Raw genomic sequence first — 21,440 nt, 5'->3', positions numbered from 1 at the left:
GTCTTTGAATTCAACTTAATCAAATTCTTGACCCTTATTTCAATGAAATTCCTGTGTTATAATACGAAAAACTGTCAGTTTAGTTATTGCATAAGTGACTTCACTTTGCTAGGTGTACCTCTCCTTAAAAATTGTATAAATCTAATCCCATCTGGCCACCTCACAAATTCACAATAGGTACTCAGATTCAACTATGAGAATAATGGCACCATGTGAACACATGGTTGCCACTGGGAGTGCTAGCAAGAGGCCCAAAGAAAATCTGAAAGTGTGTACAATGAAAAAAAAACAAAAGACACTGTGAATTTTATGAATGCATAAATGTGCATGCAAAAAAATCCCATCCATATACCACAAAATTGCACATACACATTTATTAAATAAACACTATCACTACTTAAGTCCTAAATGGTAATCAGACTGCTGGTATCTGATGTCAACAAGTAAACATTTTTTCGTATAATCTTCTCAAATCTTAGTTTAGTTTCACGACACAAGTCCTATTAAAGTTGTACTAGAGCAAAAATTGTTTTCCCAGTCTCAACATTTGCCTAAAATTGCCCATCTTCAAATTAACCTTTATAGCAATTTCATGGATATTTTAGTTCACATGTTACATTTCTTCTGAGCCTTCCAGGTTGCCAATGTCAAATGCCCATATGCTATACTGGGTTTATATGGTGGCAAGACTGGGAACAAGGTAACAGTAGGAAGAAAAAAAGTATCATTTACGCCATAGAATTCATAATTAGCCACTTTGTGGCAAGAATCATAGCCTCCGGAAGCTACCTAAAATTAGCTTTTCACAGTGACCCCTGTATTGTTAGTATCTTAGGCTCAACTGGAAAGCAGAGGGTGCTCTACACTTGGAATGCTGTCAGAAGCCAGCCACACCTGCAGTCTCACAAGCCATGAGCACTGAAATAGAAATTATTGGTGTCACAATTAACCTTGACGAGCCATGATCACTGAAAACTCAGTTTAAGAGTATATACAAATACATGGTAAACTCCATTGAACTATTATCAAAGCTACAAATGGAAGTACAGAAATGTGAGAACAAAGACTAAATTTGGTGTCACTTAAAATTGTACTTGGGCTACAAGATGAAATGTCAAATTTATACTTGGTACAGTTGAGTTTTTGTTCTCTTTTTTAATTTAAGATTACCTGCACTGATGAAAGAGTGGGGAATGATTTACCATATCTTACACCATAGTTTATAGCCGTAATTCACAACCTGTATCATGCAACATAATCTCTTGGGGGACTAGGGAGCGGATCTTTAAAATGAGTTGGTTAACCTTTCTCCCTTTAGATTCATTTGGTCTGCAATGAGCCTGATAATTTGCATTTATAAAAGTTTCTTTTGTCATGCTGATAATTCCAGACCCTAAAATACACCTGGAGAATTACTGTCTTCATGTGCATCTGAAAGTATGTTCTCCGGATTGGTGAATCTAACTCATTTTTAGTTTATAAAGTCCACTTTTTTTTTTGCAGTTTTTAAAATGTTTCTTTTTTTCTATTGCTTCAGGTACAAATATTCATGTAAAGATTTGTGACCATATTATTCCAGATAATTCTTGTGCCACATTATTCTTCTGAAATAAATACTTCAGACTTATCCACATTTTTAAAAATTTAAAGTTAAAATACAGCCCCTTTTTCTTTATATCTGGCATATGCTTTTTAGAAATTTATAAATAATTTTCTGTTTATATAAGTCACTGTTCAGATAAATGGTACACTATACGGCAGATTACAAATTTAAGAATATAAGACAGAGGTTTCCAGAGATTTCCACTGCGGAGGGCAATACAGATAACCTTCACCCTTCGCATCCTGCAAACAGAACCTGATAACCAGTCAGAACTCTGTGGAGTCAACCAGCTTTACCATAAGTACATCTGACATCCCAAGCCCTCACTCAAGACCATAACATCAAGGTGTATCATTTTGCACTCAAAAGATACTCTCTGTGTAAAATGCAACTCTACTGCAGTCAGATTTCAGTGCACCAAAAAAAAAAAAAAAAAAAAGGAATTTGAAAGATTGAAATAGGATTAATGTAATAGGGACACCTGGGTGGCTCAGTCGGTTAAGATCTGACTGTTGATTTTAGCTCAGGTCATGATCTCACAGTTTGTGTGTTCAAGTGCCGGGTTGGGCTCTGCGCTGATGGTTTGAGCCTGCTTGAGATTCTCTCTCTCTCTCTCTCTCTCTCCCTCTCTCTCTTTCTAAAAATAAATAACTAAATTAAAAAAAAAAAGATAAATGAAACAGTAGTTCTAGCTATATCTGAATACTGGCCATATCACGTGTTAACGCTGAGCTGGGAATGATGTTCTTCAAATCGTCAGGTGGTGAAATCACCCCAAGAGAATGTAGCATTACAGGACCCAAATATTTAGTGACATAAGTCAGGACTTCAGGATGGAGTTTCTGCTCTCAAGGATTTTGAAATATTTTAATATCCATATATCCTAGTAAACAGTTGAAAGCCTAAAGAACAAAAGAAGTATCTGGCTTAATCTCAAGGAATAGGCATGTTTACATGTTCTAAAATTGAAGAAAACAAAACAAATCAAAAGGGCATAGTAGTTGTAAATCGTATGAATTGCATCACAAAGCACTAGGATTTGGACTCATAATTTAGCCTGTGCCAGATTTTGAGCAGGTTCTATTTTATTTACAACTAAATTTTGGCAGAGTTGAAAGATAAATATAGCCATTACATTATTCATACGCAAATAGATCTGGAATATATAATAAACCATTTTCTTTTAGTTCTATCTCCCTTCTTAATCGCAAATTCTCTCACAATTTCTGTGGAATACTTTATTTTTTTAATTTTATTTTTTATTTTTTAAAATTTACATCCAAATTAGTTAGCATACAGTGCAAAAGACTTCAGGAGTAGATTCCTTAATGCCCCTAAATCATTTAGCCCATCCCCCCCCACAAACCCTCCAGCAACCCTAAGTTCGTTCTCCATATTTATGCATCTCTTCTGTTTCCTCCCCCTCTCTCTTTTTATATTACTTTTGTTTCCCTTCCCTTATGGTCATCTGTTTTTTTCTCTTAAAGTCCTCATATCAGTGAAGTCATATGATGTTTGTCTTTCTTTGACTAATTTCACTTAGCATGATACCCTCCAGTTCCCTCCACGTAGTTGCAAAGGGCAAGATTTCATTTTTTTGATTGCCAAGAAATACTCCATTGTGTGTGTGTGTATATATATGTATATATATATATATATATATACACACATATATATACATATGTATATACACATATATACACATATATACTATATATACACACATATATACAACATATATATATATACACACACATATATATACATATATAACACATATATACATATATATATAAACATATATATATACACACCACATCTTCTTTATCCATTCATGCATCGATGGACGTTTGGGCTCTTACCATACTTTGGCTATTGTTGATAGTGCTGCTATAAACATGGGGACACATGTGCCCCTTTGAAACAACAAACCTATATCCCATGGATAAATGCCTAGTAGTGCAATTGCTGGGTGGTAGGGGAATTCTATTTTTAGTTTTTTGAGGAACCTCCATACTGTTTTCCAGAGTGGCCGCACCAGCTTGCATTGCCACCAACAATGCAAAAGAGATCCTCTTTCTCTGCATCCTCGCCAACATCTGTTGTTGCCTGAGTTGTTAATGTTAGCCATTCTGACAGGTGTGGTTTTGATTTGGATTTCCTTGATGATGAGTGATGTTGAGCATGTTTTCATGTGTCACTTGGCCGTCTGGATGTCTTCCTTGGAGAAGTGTCTATTCATGTCTTTTGCCCATTTCTTCACTGGATTCTTTGTTTTTTGGGTGTTGAGTTTGATAAGTTCTTTATCGATTTTGGATACTAACCCTTTATCTGGTATGTCATTTGCAAATATCTTCTCCCATTCTGTTGCTTGCTTTTAGTTTTGCTGATTGTTTCCTTCGCTGTGCAGAAGGTTTTAATTTTCACGAGGTCCCAGTAGTTGATTTTTTCTTTTGTTTCCCTTGCCTCCAGAGACTTCCTGAGTAAGATGTTGCTGTGGCCAAGGCCAAAGAAGTTGTTGTCTGCTTTCTCCTCAGATTTTGATGGCTTCCTCTCTTACATTGAGGTCTTTCATCCATTTTGAGCTTATTTTTGTGTATGGTGTAAGAAAGTGGTCCAGGTTCTTTCTTCTGCATGTCGCTGTCCAGTTTTCCCAGCACCACTTGCTGAAGAGACCATCTTTATTTTATTGGATATTCTTCCCTGCTTTGTCAAAGATGAGTTGGCCAAACGTTTGTGGGTCCTTTTCTGGGCTCTCTATTCTGTTCCATTGATCTGAGTGTCTGTTGTTGTGCCAGTACCATACTGTCTTCATGATTACAGCTTAGTAGTATAGCTTGAAGACTGGGATTGTTATGCCTCCTGCTTTGATTTTCTTTCTCAAGATTGCTTTGGCTATTCGGGGTCTTTTCTGGTTCCATACAAATTTTAGGATTATTTGTTCTAGCTCTGTGAAGAATGCTGGTGTTACTTTGATAGGCATTGCATTGAATATGTAGATTGCTTTGGGTAGTTTCGACATTTGAACAATATTTGTTCTTCCTATCCAGGAGCATGGAATCTTTTTCCATGTTTTTGTGTCTTCTTCAATTTCTTTCCTTAGCTTTCTATAATTTTCAGCGTATAGATTTTTCACCTCTTTGGTGAGATTTATTCCTAGGTATTTTATGGTTTTTGGTGCAACTGTAAATGGGATTGATTCCTTGATTTCTCTTTCTGTCGCTTCATTGTTGGTGTATAAGAATGCAACCGATTTCTGTGCGTTGATTTTATGTCCTGCAACTTTGCTGAATTCATGAATCAATTCTAGCAGTTTCTTCGTAGAATCTTTTGGGTTTTCCATATAGAGTATCATGTCATCTGTGAAGAGTGAAAGTTTGACCTCCTCCTGACCGATTTGGATGCCTTTTATTTCTTTGTGTTGTCTGATTGCAGAGGCTAAGACTTCCAATAATACGTTGAATAACAGTGGTGAGAGTGGACATCCCTGTCTTGTTCCTGACCTTAGGGGGAAAGCTGTCAGTTTTTCCCCATTGAGGATGATCTTAGCGTTGGGTCATTCATATATGGCTTTTATGATCTCGAGGAACTATCCTTCTATTCCTTCTTTCTTGAGCATTTTTATCAAGAAAGGATGCTGTATTTTGTCAAATGCTTTGTCTGCATCTATTGAGAGGATCATATGGTTCTTGTGTTTTCTTTTCTTGATGTGATGAATCACATTAATTGTTTTGGGGATATTGAACCAGCCCTGCATCCCAGGGATAATTCCCACTTGGTCATGGTGAATAATTTTTTAACTGTATTGTTGGGTCTGGTTGGCTAATATTTGGTGAGGATTTTTGCATCCATGTTCATCAGGGAAATCGGTTGATAGTTCTCCTTTTTAGTGGGGTCTCTGTCTGGTTTTGGAATCAAGGTAATGCTGGCTTCCATAGAAAGAGTTTGGGAGTGTTCCTTCCATTTCTATTTTTTGGAACACCTTCAAGAGAATAGGTGTTAACTCTTCCTTAAATGATTGGTAGAATTCCCCTGGAAAGCCATCTGGCCCTGGACCCTTTTTTTTTTTTTTTTTTTTTTTGGCAGATTTTTGATTACTAATTCAATTTCCATACTGGTTATGGGTCTGTTCAAATTTTCTATTTCTTCCTGTTTCAGTTTTGGTAGTGTTTATGTTTCTAGGAATTTGTCCATTTCTTCCAGATTGCCCATTTTATTGGCATATAATTGCTCAAATATTTTCTTATTATTGTTTTTATTTCTGCTGTGTTGGTTCTGATCTCTCCTCTTTCATTCTTGATTTGATGTATTTAGGTTCTTTCCTTTTTCTTCTTGATCAAACTGGTTGGTCGTTTGTCAATTTTGTTAATTCTTTCAAAGAACCAGCTTCTGGTTTCATTGATCTGATCTACTGTTTTCTGGGTTCGATAGCATTAATTTCTGCTCTAATTTTTATTTTTTCCTGTCTTCTGCTGGTTTTGGGTTGTATTTGCTGTTCTTTTTCCAGCTCCTTAAGGCATTAGGTTAGGTTGTGTATCTGAGACCTTTCTTCCCTCTTTAGGAAGGCCTGGATTGCTATATACTTTCCTCTTATGACCGCCTTTGCTGGGTCCCAGAGGTTTTGAGTTGTGGTGTTATCATTTTCATTGGCTTCCATCTACTTTTTAATTTCCTCTTTAACTTCTTGGTTAACCCATTCATTCTTTAGTAGGATGTTCTTCAGTCTCCAAGTATTTGTTACCTTTCCAAATTTTTCCTTGTGGTTGATTTCAAGTTTCAGTGTTGTGGTCTGAAAATATGCACGGTATGATCTTGATCTTTTTGTACTTAGTTAGGGCTGATTTGTGTCCCAGTATATGGTCTGTTCTGGAGAACGTTCCATGTGCACTGGAGAAGAATGTATATTCTGCTGCTTAGGATGAAATATGCTGAATATATCTGTGAAGTCCATCTGGTCTGGTGTGTCATTCAAAGTCATTGTTTCCTTGTTGAATTTTTGATTAGATGATCTGTCCATTGCTGTGAGTGGGGTGTTGAAGTCTCCTACTATTATGGTATTACTATCGATGGGTTTTTTGTTGTTTGTTTGTGATTAGTTGATTTATATGTTTGGGTGCTCTCACATTTGGCGCATAAATGTTTACAATTGTTAGGTCTTCTTGGTGGATAGACCCCTTGATTATGATATAATGCCCTTCTGCATCTTTTGATACAGTCTTTGTTTTAAGGTCTAGATTGTCTGATATAAGTATGACTACTCAGGCTATCTTTTGTTGACTATTAGCATGATAGATGGTTCTCCATCCCCTTATTTTCAATCTGAAGGTGTCTTTTGGTCTAAAGTGGGTCTCTTGTAAACAGCATATAGGTGGATCTTGTTTTCTTATCCATTCTGTTACCCTATGTCTTTTGATTGGAGCATTGAGTCCACTGACGTTTAGAATGAGTACTGAAAGACATGAATTCATTGCATTATGATGCTTGTAGTGTTGGAGTTTCTGGTGGTGTTCTCTGGTCTTTTCTAGTCTGTGTTACTTTTGCTATACATATATATATATATACACACACACACACACACACACATATATATATATATATTTTTTTAAATCTTTTCTCCCCTCAGAGAGTCCCCCTTAAAATTTTTTGCACGGCTGATTTAGTGGTCATGAACTCCTTTAATTTTTGTTTGTCTGGGAAACCTTTAATCTCTACTTCTCTTTTGAATGACAGCCTTGCTAGATAAAGAATTCTTGGCTGCATGTTTTTCTGATTCAGCACATTGAATATATCCCACAACTCCTTTCTGGCATGCCACATTTCTGTGGATAGGTCTATTGCGAGCCTGATCTGTCTTCCCTTGTAGGTTAGGGACTTTTTTTCCCTTGCTGCTTTCATGATTCTTTCCTTGTCTGAGAATTTTGTGAATTTGAGTATGATATGCCTTGTTGATGGTTGGTTTTTGTTGAATCTAATGGGGGTCCTTTGTGCTTCCGGGATTTTGATGTGTGTGTCTTTCCCCAAGTTAGGATAGTTTTCTGCTATGATTTGCTCACATAACCCTTCCAGCCTTATTTCTCTCTCTTCCTCTTCTGGGACCCCTATGATTCTGATGTTGTTCCTTTGTAATGAGTCACTGATTTCTCTAACTCTTAAATCGTGCTCTTGCCTGCATCTCCCTCTTTTTTTCTGCTTCATTATTCTCTATAAGTTTGTCCTCTATATCACTGATTCTCTGTTCTGCCTCATCCATCCTTCCCACTGCAGCATCCATCCATGAATGCAGCTCAGTTATAGGATTTTTAATTTCATTCTGGCTATTTGTTACTTCTTTTATCTCTGCAGAAAGGGATTCTAACCTATTTTCTACTCCAGCTCATATTTTTATTATCATGATTCTAAATTCTGTTTCAGACATCTTGCTTGTATATGTGTTGGTTAAATCCCTGGTTGTCGTTTCTTCCTGCTCTTTCTTTTGAGGTGAATTCCTTCGTTTTGTCATTTGAAGGGAGAAAAGGAATTAATGAGGCAGAAAAAATGAAATTAAAAAATATAATTAAAAAATATTAAAATTAAAAATTAAAAACACACACACACTCTGAAATCCAATAGATGATGCTAGATCCTAGGTGTGTTTTTCTGTAGGTGTTGAAAGTGGTTTGACAGATTAGAGAAAAAAAGGGGGCAGGTAAAGGAAATCATTTGAGAACTTGAAAAAATGAATACAGTGAAATGGACTAAAATGAGATGATGGGGGTAAAATAGAATTTGAAAAAAATTACACAAAAGTAAAGAATATAGTAGAAAAAAATTAAAGAAAATATTTTTAATAAAAATTAAAAATAAATATGAATTTTTCCTCTTCTGTATTTAAGAAAAAAGGAAATGAAAAAGAGAATAAAAAAGAAAAAAAAAGAAATCGCTTGAAAATTTGAAGAAGTGAATACACTGTAGTAGACTAAAATAAAATGATGCAAGTAAAATAGAACTTGAAAAATATTACATAAAAGCAAAAAATATAGTAATAAAATTAAGTAAAAATATTTTTAATAGAAATTGATAGTAAAAATGAAGTTTTTTCTCTTTCTGCATTCAATAAAAAGAAAAGAAATGAAAAAGCGAAAAAAAGAAAAGGAAAGAAAAAAAGGAAATTGTTTCAAAATCTGAAAAGGTGAATACACTGAAGTAGATTAAAGAAAATGATGGAAGTATCATAGAATTTGAAAAAATTTACACAAAATTAAAAAGTATAATAATAAAAATTAAAGAAAAGTATTTTAATAAAAATTGAAAATAAAAATGATTTTTTTCTCTTTGTGTATTCAAGAAAAAGGAAAGAACTGTAAAGGAGAAAAGGAAAAAGAAAAAAAAAAGAAAGCAAATGGAACAGATGAACCTGCTAACAGATTGAAGTAGGACTGAAATTGCTTCGTTTTCCCCTAGAAGTCAGTCTATGTAGCTCTTTGTAGTCCATAAACTAAGCCGGCGGTGAGACTTGTGTTCCTGAAAAGCAAAGTTGGCCCAGTTGGGTGGGCCTCTGTGTAACAGCTCCGCTCTCCACTAGATGGTGCTGCTCGCCTACTGGGGTGGATTACTGGGGCACTTGTAGGTGCCTATGCACATGTGCTAGAGTGGTGAAAATGCACCACCCAGCTACCCAGTCTGTTCTCCCCGATCAGCAGTTGAGTCCTCTGTCTTCAGCTCTCGTCCACTCTCCGCATTTTCACTGTCCGTGACCAGGCTCCAGGCAGTACCTCTCTCCCGAGTTTTGTCTCAGATGTGGCTGTTTTCACCGGCCCCTTACTTCTGAAGGACTGCCACTTTGACCTGTTCCGCCCCTCTGAGGGAGCTCCTCACCTAGCAATGGCCGAATGAGCAATGGCCAAATGTCGGCTGCACCCAGGAACGCCCGCTGGACCTTGCTGCCGCCAGTGCCCCGAGACTGCGGCCAGGTGCCATCCTGCCCCAGAAAAAGTTCGTGAGACAGTGTAGCAGCAGCTTTTCAGGGATTATGGAAAATCACAACACACATCTGGAACCAGACTTCACCCTTAATGACCTTGCCCCAGCACCAGCGAATGTGGCCACCTTCTGGGGTCTGCTGGGACCAGGTGGCTTCAACAGTCTCTACCAAATGTCCTTCTAGCGGTGGAACTGCTTTTCCCCATGTGGCCTGAGAACCCCCCGGAACCCGCTCTGCTCCTGGGGATTCGCCCTTCCCACCAGAGCACTGCCAGGTATGGAGCTGTGGAGTTGCAGCCTTTGCGCTCCCCTTGTTTACAGTCTTATTGGAATTTAAACCCTCTCCTTTCTCCTTTCTCCCTTTTTGTTTAGTTCCTGCGGCTTTCCAATTTTCCACTTTCTCTCCAGCTACACTTGGGGAGGGATGCTTTTCCCGTATTCTCCCCCGCTCCCCAGTCTCTGTCCTCTCTCTGCCTGCCAAAGCGTTTGCCTACGTTTCGCAGCTTCTCGCTTCCCAAGTTCAGCTCTCCGCGCCATGTACGTGCTGAATTCTGTGGTTCAGTTTGTGCAGATTGTTGTGTTAATCCTTCAATCAGTTTTCTAGGTGTGTAGGATGGTTTAGTGTTGTTCTGGCTGTATTTCATGGATGCTCGACACACAAAAAACTACCATGCTGTTCCGCCATCTTGGCTCCTCCCCTCTGTGGAATACTTTATATGATAAAATTTATAAGCAGAACTAGATAGTGGTGTAAATCAGTTTTATAGCATTTAATTCACTTTGGTTATACCCATATTTTGAGGAACAGCATTAAACAAAGTAGATGTCTTAAAAAATGACAAAAGGGAAGCCTTGAGGCTAATTTTGGCCACACCAACTTAAATGCATGATAAAATATGTGGAAAAAGTTTGGAAGGAAATTGATCTTTGACCTAACACAGTGGCTTGAAGCTCTTCCTTTATGACTATGGTTATTATTTAATGAGTATAGAGTTTTCAATTTGCAGGATAAAAAAAAAAATCTGGTTTCTCTTTCATGACAGTGTGAAAATATTTAACCCTAGAGAACTGTACATTTAAAAATAGGTGAGATGGTAACTTTTATGTTATTTGCTTTTGACCACAATAAAGAGAGACATTGGGATCTGAGGACTAACATACTAACTTCTTGATATTGTTGATTCTCCTTTCTGTATATTTTAATTGATTTTATTTTCCATATAATAGCAAAGATGACATTAAGTAGCCAAATAATAGAATACAGTATAAAATAAAAGTACAATTTTACCTCTACCCAAAATTTATAATATCCCCCCTGAAAGCCCTGTAAATATTTTCATTCCATAGAATATCTTGGAAGTCATCCTTTCATTCAGACAACAAAAAAAGTATTGAGTTGTGAGCACCTGCTGCGTAAAAAGCATGCTTCACCTGTATGGATGTTGCAGACATGAATCAAACAGACAATCCCTACCTACACTGAAACAAATGGAGTTCTTTTCCAAAAAGGTCATTTTGAAATATGCCTTCTTTTTGAATGCTGCCCAATTTTTCATTGGAAAGATTTATTTGATTTTATTTAACCTATCTCCTACTGTCAAATACTTTGGAGAATTCCACTCTGGGTGCTATTACAAGTAATGCTGCAATGAACACTTTATAAATATGTTTAACCACATTCGCGAATCTATTTCTATGATAAATGTATGGACATACAACTGGATACAAAAAAAGTTTTGCATTTTTGCATTTACAATTTTGGAAGCCTGTGCCATAGTGTCTCCAAAATCATTTTTTATCAATTTAAACTTCTATTATCCTAAATGGAATTTCTGATCCCAGCCTCCCACCCGTCATACCTAAACATATGTTAGAATCTCGTCATTCCATAATTACTTGTATTTTACCTATGATTGATTTGGTTGATATGCACATGTGAGGGAGTATACTTCAGTAGTAAAAAGTCATACTCTGTAGCCTTATTAGTGATAGTGTGGTTATCGGATGGGCAGCATTAGTATCACCTGGGATCTTATTAGGACTACAGACTCCTGAGCCCCAACCCTGACATACTGAATCATAATTTGTATTTTAACAAGATCCTGGTTCATCTAAATGTATATTAAATTCCAAAAAAGCGCTTATTTAGGATACCTAGTCCTAGGTTTTGATATTGTTACACTGCATAAATACTTAATGGCTGTGTGAACACGGACATCCCAATATATCTAACAGTCTTTTTTTTTTCTTTTTTTTAATGTGTTTTTTTTTTTTAATTTATTTTGAGACAGAGAGAGACAGAGCATGAGCAGGGGAAGGGCAGAGGGAGAGAGGGAGACACAGATCCAAAGCAGGCTCCAGGCTCTGAGCTGTTAGCACAGAGCCTGATGCAGGGCTTGAACTCACGAACCGTGAGATCATGACCTGAGCCGAAGTCAGACACCCAACCGACTGAGCCACCCAGGTGCCCCAAAGTCTTTCTACCTCTATGTAATGTGGATAATTGAACCATGTACTTTATTTAGTTGTGAGGCAGGATCAACAAACTAGTATTTAGAAAATATTCAGTATCTGATTACTTCTTGTTGTTGTGGATATCAGCTGCTAAGAATAATTAAAATTTAAATTGGTGAACTTTATCATCCTTTTTCATGATGACATATGGCTTTTGTGCTCTGGTATAAAAAGCGCATTCCCTTTTCAATCCTATATATAAATGAATTCAAATTTTCTTCGCATCTTCTATAGTTTTAACTCTCTAATCCTCTCATTTGTTTTGTAAATATACTTACTATGAAATTTTTTTAATGATTGTGGTTCTTCAACAATATTGGAGCTAAGTAACCATTTAGCTGGTTTGCCAGTCAGTGCACATAAGTCCTTCTTGCATGTCTCTTACTGTCATGTGTATGTGTGTGTATGTCCCCAGGCCCGTTTTAAATGATTTGAGTCAAGCCTTTAATACCCTCCTGGGGAGACTATTGCCTACTTTAATAAATCTGTCTACTATCTTTCCCCCTTTATGTGGAGCTTAAATTCTTCTTGGCTCAATTTCATTTCATTACTTTGAGCTCAACTAAGTTTTTGTTTTATCAGTCTGTTGAGAGAGTAAAAAATTGGATATGCATTTATTTATTTTTTCCATTGCCTAAACACTTTCAACACCACTGGGTATATGTGCACAAGAATGCCAAAGTCGTATAGTTCTCAGGAGCATTCTGGTCATGCCTTGTGTGAAATATTTCATCTCCAGTCAGCAGTAGGGCCTAGAGGGTACTTTGTTCATAAATTATAGGCATCTTCACTTTTTAACTTTAGGAACGTTTTCTTTAAATTTCCATAAGCATCTCAGTGTTGCTTTCTTCTTAAAAATTAATATATATGTGTAAGTTATTTGAAAGCCCCTATGGAGAATAAAGAGACTGAAACTATTATAGTAAACATCCATAGCGAAGGTAGATTAGAAAAAGAAAAGATGAATGTATTAGGAAGCCCTTCCTTATCAAAATCTTTTTTTAATCTACATATATTTTGGACTTACTTATAATTTAAGATACACACAGATATATGATTCTCATTGCTCCTCTTTTACTTGAGGAAAATAGATGTTTCCAAAGTGATTTTCAGCTTATTTCCCCAATTTACTTTCATGTGAAATCTTGATCCCTCAGTTCCCAGAGCTGGTCTACCAGGACAATTCAGCAGATTCCACTCTTTCTGAAACAGATGATTTAATATTATAAATTATGTGAACGTATATATTGGCTCCTGAGATGCCCCACTGTCCTTCTAAGATAGGGAACAAGACATCTGAAGTTAGGAAGGCATCTTGAGTTTTCATAAATCAACCGGTGTCAGAACTGCAACTTTATGGCTTCTTTCAACACGTTCAATCCCTTCGGCTCTTTAAGAAAAGTACTCTTGTTAGAGTTCTTTCCGCATGAGATTCCACATATGCTTAGGACCTTAAAAGTCACAAGATAGTATCAACCGCATCCTAACAATGAGAAAAAGCCATATAATCTACAAAATCATAACCTAAAGATTGACAAGTCCCTTCTAGGAGAGATAGGATGCACAGATATATTTTCCCTTTGGAAGAGTGTGGGTGGCAACCATAAAAGTGGGGAAGAAGAAAACTAAAGTTAAAACAAAACAAAACAAAACCCAAAAGATTAAAGGCCAAATATGGGCTAGTGTAAAGTTTTAGAATCCGCTCTGACTACAGACACAGTAGAGTCTCTGACCACCTGTCACCTCTTTCCACTGGCTTCCTCCGGATGCACTAGAGAAAGTGTGAGTTCAGGGAACAAGACCTGACAGAGTTTTCCTCAGTGATGCAGGTGTATAAATAGCAATTGACTTCTGAAGCATAGTTGCAAATTATTGGACTCCTCTGTATAAACAAAAACTATCTGCCACCAGAAGGGCAGAATTTTTTTTTTTACCATCAAACTTCTCACCCTCAGTCCCTAGAAAACCTCGTGACCACTGTACTATTTGGGGGGGGGGGCATTTAAAAATGTATGATTGAATATATACATATATATGGGAGAAGAGACCAATTTTCCATGCTTAGGAACTCAGTAGTAACTTTCTAGGGCTTCTGTAACAAAGCACCATGAACTGGATGGCTTAAAACAACACATATTTATCCTCTCACAGTTGTAAAGGTTAGAGGTCTGAAATCAAGTTGTTGGAAGGAGCACCTCTCTATCAAGACTGTAGGGGTGGAGTTGTTCTGGTCTTTTCCTACTTTCTGGTGGTTGCCAGCAATCCTGGCATCCCTCCAACCCCTGCCTCCATCATCAATTTTCCTTCTTCCCTCTGTGTGTCTCTGTCTCTGTGTCCCTTTTCTTCTTGTAAAGGCACCAGTAATATTGGATTAAGGGCCAACTCTAGTATGGCCTCATCTTAACGAATTATATTTGGAATTGCCTTATTTCTGACCAGGCCATATTCTGGGGTTCTGAAAAAGACATTAGCTGTGAGGGTACACTATTCAACCCGGAACAAGTTCCAAATAATTTATGTAAATATCATGTGAAACCCTCAGGGAGGTAAAGGATAACTTTCCACTCCTTGTATGTGGGCTGCACATAGTGACTTCCTTCCAAAGAAGACAGTAGGGTATGGGGTTGGGATAGAGATGAACTGTACAACTGAGGAAATTGACAAACACCACCTCAGCTAGGTGATCAAGGTCAACATCAATAGTGATAAGTAAAGTTGACAGTATGCACCCTTGCCTGATGTGATGAAATGTCAATAAACCTCAGTGAACTTCCTCCCCCAAACCCATAACCCCAGTCTAATCATGAGGAGAATCATCAGAAAAATCCCAATTGAGGAAATCATGTAAAATACCTGAGAACTACTCTTCAAAACTGAAAAGGTCATCAAAAACAAGGCAAGTGTAAGAAACTGTCACAGCTAAGAGCTAAGGAGACATGATGACTAAGTATAATGTGATACCCTAGGAGGGGTTCCAGGCCAGAAAAAAAGGTCCTTACATAAAACTTAGGAAATCAGAATGCAGTATGAACCTTAGTTAATAATAATGTATCAGTGTTTGTTCATTTATTGTGATAAATGTACCATAGTAATGTAAGATAATAGTGGAATCTGAATCTTTAAATATTCTTTAAATGTAAACTATTGTAAAACATTTATTTAAAAATATAAATGAAATATAAGTAAGAAAATAATAGAATAAATTAATTTGGATCAAAATTTCCTTTAATGAAGAATAATAAATTAATAAAGCTCAAGCCAGATTGATGAGGGATTAAATTGAGGACACAAATTACCACTATCAGGAATGTCGTTATAGATTCCACACACTTTAAAAAAGGTAATAGATGACTATTATGAACATCTTTATATCAATATATTCAACAACTTAGATAAAAATATAAAATGATAAAAACTCTCACAAAGAGAACTAGATTACCAGGTAAGCTATATACCTATAAAATAAGTTGAATTTTTGGTTAAAATCCCATAGAGAAACCACACTCAGATATGTTAATGTTGCATTTTTTTAAATATTCAAGAAAGAAATAATACCAATTATGCATAAACTTTACAGAAAACAGAAAAGGGAACATGCCACAGTCCATTCTATGAGGCCAGCATTACCCTGGTTGCAAAACTAAAGACAGTAGAAGAAGAAGGTGACTGCACAATAATATCCTACATAAACTGGGATTGAATAACAAAATATTAGCAAATAAAATCAAGCAAAATAAAAGGATAATAGATTATAAACAAGTTGTTCCCAAAACTGCAAGGTTGGTTCAATATTTTAAAAAATAATCAATATGGCTAATCAATTTAGCCATATAAACTGACTAAAAGCATAAATAAATAAATAAATAAATAAATAAATAAATAAATAAAAGACAATCTTAATAGATACAGAAAAATCATTTGACCAAATGAGATATTCTTGCCTTTTCACTGGAGTGGCTAAAATCAAAATGGCCAATAATAACATGTTCTGTCAAGAGTGTAGTGAAAATTGATTTATCATATATTGCTGGTGGGAATGCAAACTGGCCCAGCCACTTTGGAAAGCAACTTGGCACTTTTTTGTAAGGTGAAACACACCATATGACCACTGTAGGGCCCAGCAATTTCAAAAGAAGTGAAAACACAAGTCCATGCAAAGACCTCCTTGCTAATATTCATAGCAGTTCTAACTATAATTGTGAAATGAACTCAAATGTGCACATGCTTGTGAATGAATTAAGAAATTGTGGCCTACTCATAAAGTGAAATATTACTCTGTAACCAAAAGGAATAAAGAAATTACTGACACATGCAACAACGTGATGACTCCCAATAGCTTAGCACTGGTGAATGAACACTAATATGCATATACTGTGACTCTTTATGTGACCTTCTGGTAAAGGAAGAATTGTGGAGACAGACAACAAATGAGTGCTTGTAGATATTTTGGGGCAGCAAGAGGTATTGGGTGCAAGGAGGCAGGAGGAAAGTTTTGGGGCTATGAACCTATTTATATATTGTTAATGTTGGTGCTGACAAATTCTTAAAACTGTGCTTTTAAAGATGATGATTTTTATTTAGGCCTATAACAGCTCAGTAAACCTGACTTGTAATAAAAAGTTCAGTCTATAATCCTACAGACTGCATCCAAAACACCTGGGGATCTAGGGGTGTCAGTAATTCAGACTTCTGGATCCCAAACAAGCCTACTGATTAAGAATCTGAGTGTGGCTCCTGAGAAGCCACACCTTTTAAAATTACCCCTCCAAGCCCTTGCTTTGACATAAGTACAGGTATTTGTTTCATTGTTCAAGGCTTGGTATTGCCAGCTGAGCTTGTTAAAAAAAATCAATTCATCATGTCTCCCTGTGACCAGATAGTAGTTACACTTTTGCTAGTAAGTACAGAACATTATTACACAATACAGTTCTTGCGTCTGCTTTCTGGGGACAGATCCATTGATTTTGATGTGGCAAGTGATAACCATAGACTTTTTTTTTTGTATCTCATTGGCATAAACAATGCACTGGATTTGAACCTAACTATTTTTAGGGATGCAGAAAACTTCTCACTCTGTCTAGAGCTTCATAAAGATCCACTTAGAAGCATCATGGAGAAGTAAATATAGCAGTTTATTCTGTTTAGGGGTCTCAGATGAATTCAGCACATAACACCTGTGCTCAGCAGCATGCTGGTGACTTATCTGTCTGCAGGTGCAAAGCAGAGTGATAGCTTTGATGTTAAGTTTATTTATGTTACATACAGACTATGTCTAAGCTTTATTCTCTATCTGGATAATTCCCTTTCCACAGTCTTTATATCTTTTTTATACTAAAACTTCAGAATTGTGTTTCAGATTATAGTGGATAAGGAGTTATTTTTGTGAATTTTACTATCTGCATTATGGTCGATGAGGCTGAGGCACTATACATGAAAATACCCTGTCTAAGAGCATTGACTGGTATGGTGCATGGGAAATATGGATGAAAGGAGGCCCTGCTTTCATATTAATGCACATCCTAGTGGTAGAATGGGAAGCATAGTCTACAGGCAACTATCATTCCATTGTGTAACCTCAAGACCTTTTGTACAAATAGAAAATACCAGATGCCAAGGTTATAATGGGACATTCTATAATGACCATGATTTCATTAGAAAAATGGAACTGGTAGTTCTTTTCCTTTAGCATAGATCAACATCACAACTTCCATGAGAATGACAACATTAAGTGCTTATGATTTTCAATTATAGCATGATCTCATTTATGTGTGGAACCTAAAAGAGTTGAATTCATAAAAGCAGAGGTAGAATGGTGGTTTCTGGAAGCTGGCACATCAGGGAATGAAGGGTACAAAGTTTCAGTTACGCAGAATGAATAAGTTATTGGATCTAATGTACAGCATGATGACAATAGTTAATTTACACTCTACTATACACTTGAAATTTTCTAGGAAAGTAGACCTGAAGTGTTCTCACTACAAAAACTAAAACTAATAACTGTGCAAGGTGATGAACATGTTAATTGGCTAGTTCATATTGACCATTTCACAATGTATACCTTTATCAAAACATTGCATCGTTCACATTAAGTTGCATTTTTATTTGCCAGTTGTATCTCTAAGCTAGAAAAATAAAATTATAGTTATAAATGTTTACATGCCATGAGATATTGTCTAATATAAATTGGAAATATCATTTGAAATAGTGTCGAGCCAAACATTACAAAATTTTAGCAGTCATAGTAATACCCAAACAGATTTGAGACATCTTTATAACATGTTTTACTATAACTTTAACCTGATTTATTGTTATATCCATAATGTATTTTGCAAACCTTATATAAGGTAATGGGTAAAGAGCTGCAAGACAACAAATATGTCAAGTTAATCTCAGGTAATTTTCCAGTGGACAGCAATTGTGTTTTGACCAAAACAGATGGGCATCCTATTACATTCTAGCAAATGTCAGCCTTACTTGACAAGAGCGACATTCGGCTTGATAAGAAGCCCACATTTCTTCTTGTTCCTAGTCTTCGCTGTCTTTCACTTTCGTGCCTTGGGCTTCACAGAAGGTGTAGAATTTAAGCCCATGTGCCTATGCTCTCTGCTCCACAACTCATGATTACTGACAGTTGTGTGGACACCTGACTTAAAATAGCATCTTCTTAATCACTTGCAGATAGATAAATAGCAGAGGCACAGACATGAATCTTCCAATACAATGTCATGCTTGAAGAAATAGCATTTAGAGTTGCCCTTAGCAACCAAGTTACTTTATTTTCCTCCTTCCAGGTACAAGCTATTTATCTGGTAAAGAAGAAGTTTCCTATTTTTCAGGTGCCTTCCCCCTTTGAGTTCACATACTTTTTCTTACAGACCTTGTGATCACTCACTATTCCCCTAAGGTTCACCTAGCATCAGCCTCTGTCAATAGAAAGACTATAATACATTATTGTAAGTTTAATAATATTTCTCACTTTTTTATTATTTTTGCCACTGTTATATTCTTACCAGAAATATTCTATGGTATTTATCGAATAGGTTTTCAACATGTGTTTATAAGGGTGGATGGCTACCTAACAAATCTAATAATTGACAAAGAAAAACAAAACCTGAACTTTGCAAGTAAATGTGAAAATAAAGTTTTGTTTGTTTCAAAAGTAAATGACTCTGTTGATTCCAGGTTAAGTATTTATTTGTTTTATTATACTGATCACTACACCAGTTTTTGCCTTGCTAACTATCTTCCAAAATATTTGTAACAATAATAATGCATTATGCAAGTAGATATGTACAAAGTAGGTTTAATATGGAATTATGATAACCTATCACCAAACTGCATTTTGTTAGGCACAAGACTTCTAAGAAATGTTATCAGAGATGAATAACACCTGGCATCTAATGTCAGGACAGACTTCTCATATCATCTTCCTTGTATTTACATTTACAATATCCCAGCTTCATTACTGAAAGATCCTACGCCCCTTTTCCTCTTGGGGAATAGATAATTATACAATAATAATATGTTGTTCAAGTGTTAAAAATGTTATTAATAAGGAGTTCCTGGGTGACTCAGTTGGTTAAGCGTTGGACTTGGCTCAGGTCATGATCTCACAGTTCATGAGTTGAAGCCCCACATCAGTCCATTGGGCTGTGTGCTGACAGCTTGGACAGAGCCTGGAGCCTGCGTCAGATTCTGTTTCCCTCTCTCTCTGCCTCTCGCCCCCCTCAAAAATAAATACACATTAAAAAATTAAAATGTGTTATTCATAAAAATTTCAATTATCTGTACTTTAATGTAGTCATGCTGAACATTCTCTGAAGTTGGAGTCTTTCATCATTATTGAGCTTTCAGTCTGCAAACCTTCATTCTTCTTACCTTTCCAAAATGCAACATCCAAAATAATCTTCCTAAATTTATAGCAGGATAATTTTATTTCCATTTTTTTTAATTCAACAATGTGTGCTAGCAGCAAGGACGACAGTGGACATAAAACAGTGTATAGCAACCAGTATCTTCATTGTCTCAAAATGTGTTATTCATGAACCAAACGTTTAGACATCTAATCCAATCACTGACATACTTAAAAACAAAACTAACAAGGGCACCTCTCTAAAATGCCTTTTTCAAGGTCTATAATGTAAGGTTGCCATGTAAGTGAAATTATCCTAAAAGAGGTTTCATTGCTTCTAATATCTCATGTAAAAATACCCACTATCAAAGATTTAAATCATGTTAGAGGATAAAATTATCTCCTGGGTCAAATTTTTCTTAATAGCTTATGCATATGCTGCTTGCTGCAAAGATTTTAGAGATGTTATGAGAGCATAGGAATGTGTGAAATATCCTAGGTCTTAAAATTATCAATAGGTATAGTACTGCATCTAAGTACATAGTAATTCACATAGAATGATTTAGTCAGTGGCGAGAGTGAACATTCTTAACCAAAAAAGCTTCACATTTTTACCTAAAAGACCGAAGCCTTATGTATTCACAATTGTTTTAGATTCACTTGGGAACTGAGTGTATATGGCAACCATGTTAGATTTCTTTTGAAGAAGAGAAAAGGAGGGTTAATAATTTTGTGGGTTCAGAATTAAAAATAAGATATATAGTCAATGAAAATGAAAATTTAGTATACAATTGCAATACTTATTTGTATGTAACTTACAATATATAAAATATTCTCAAAGGTATGATTTTTATTATGAAAACACAATAAGCTCTTTTTGTGAGATTCTAAATTTATACATAAGGATGCCATGTCACTGATAGATTAAATAATTTTTTCCTGATTTGCAGAACTAGAAAGTAGAATGACCATGTTAAACCCCAGTTATTCTAATTTCAAAACCAAAGGATTAATTTTTATTTTATTTTTCTATTTAAAATGATTTTGGTAATATGATTCTCTGAGTGGAAGAACTGGAGGCAACTTTATTGGAACAGAATTTACATTAAAGACTTCCCCAACTAGAGTTATTCTGAATTCATTCATTTGCACATTGAGATTTTATGTACACTTTTATCTCAACAGAGGATTCAGTAGCTTAAAAAATTTTAAAAGCACATTATATGTATATAAAGTGTAAAAATCTTTGCATATATTACTGAAATATTTACATGTTTATCTTCTGGTGTTGTAACCAAATACTGGCTACGGTTATCTTAAAACAATTTGTTCTCTAATATTCCTTTAATAATATGAGCACAATTAGACTTGAACAAAGGAATATCTAGACTTAGCATAGTAATATAGTACTGTTCACTGGTTTCATTACTCAGAGTAAAAACAATTCAAATCTGTAGGCTTGGTTGTTCAATAGTAAGCAGACAATACTTAGTTGTCATTGTTGTCTTTAAT

The 21,440-nt window shown here is 35.9% G+C and overlaps 1 long non-coding RNA gene across 6 annotated transcripts in view; it reads left to right on the top strand.

Annotated features, from left to right (window-relative positions):
- Positions 1-21,440, top strand: part of LOC128314489 (uncharacterized) — a 362,097-nt gene that overhangs the window by 331,928 nt on the left and 8,729 nt on the right. The gene's annotated exons all lie outside the window — the stretch shown is intronic.

The sequence above is a fragment of the Acinonyx jubatus genome, chromosome A1, assembly GCF_027475565.1.
Source record: "Acinonyx jubatus isolate Ajub_Pintada_27869175 chromosome A1, VMU_Ajub_asm_v1.0, whole genome shotgun sequence".
Classification (NCBI taxonomy): domain Eukaryota; kingdom Metazoa; phylum Chordata; class Mammalia; order Carnivora; family Felidae; genus Acinonyx; species Acinonyx jubatus.
This window is presented reverse-complemented; position numbering and strand designations above follow the sequence as displayed.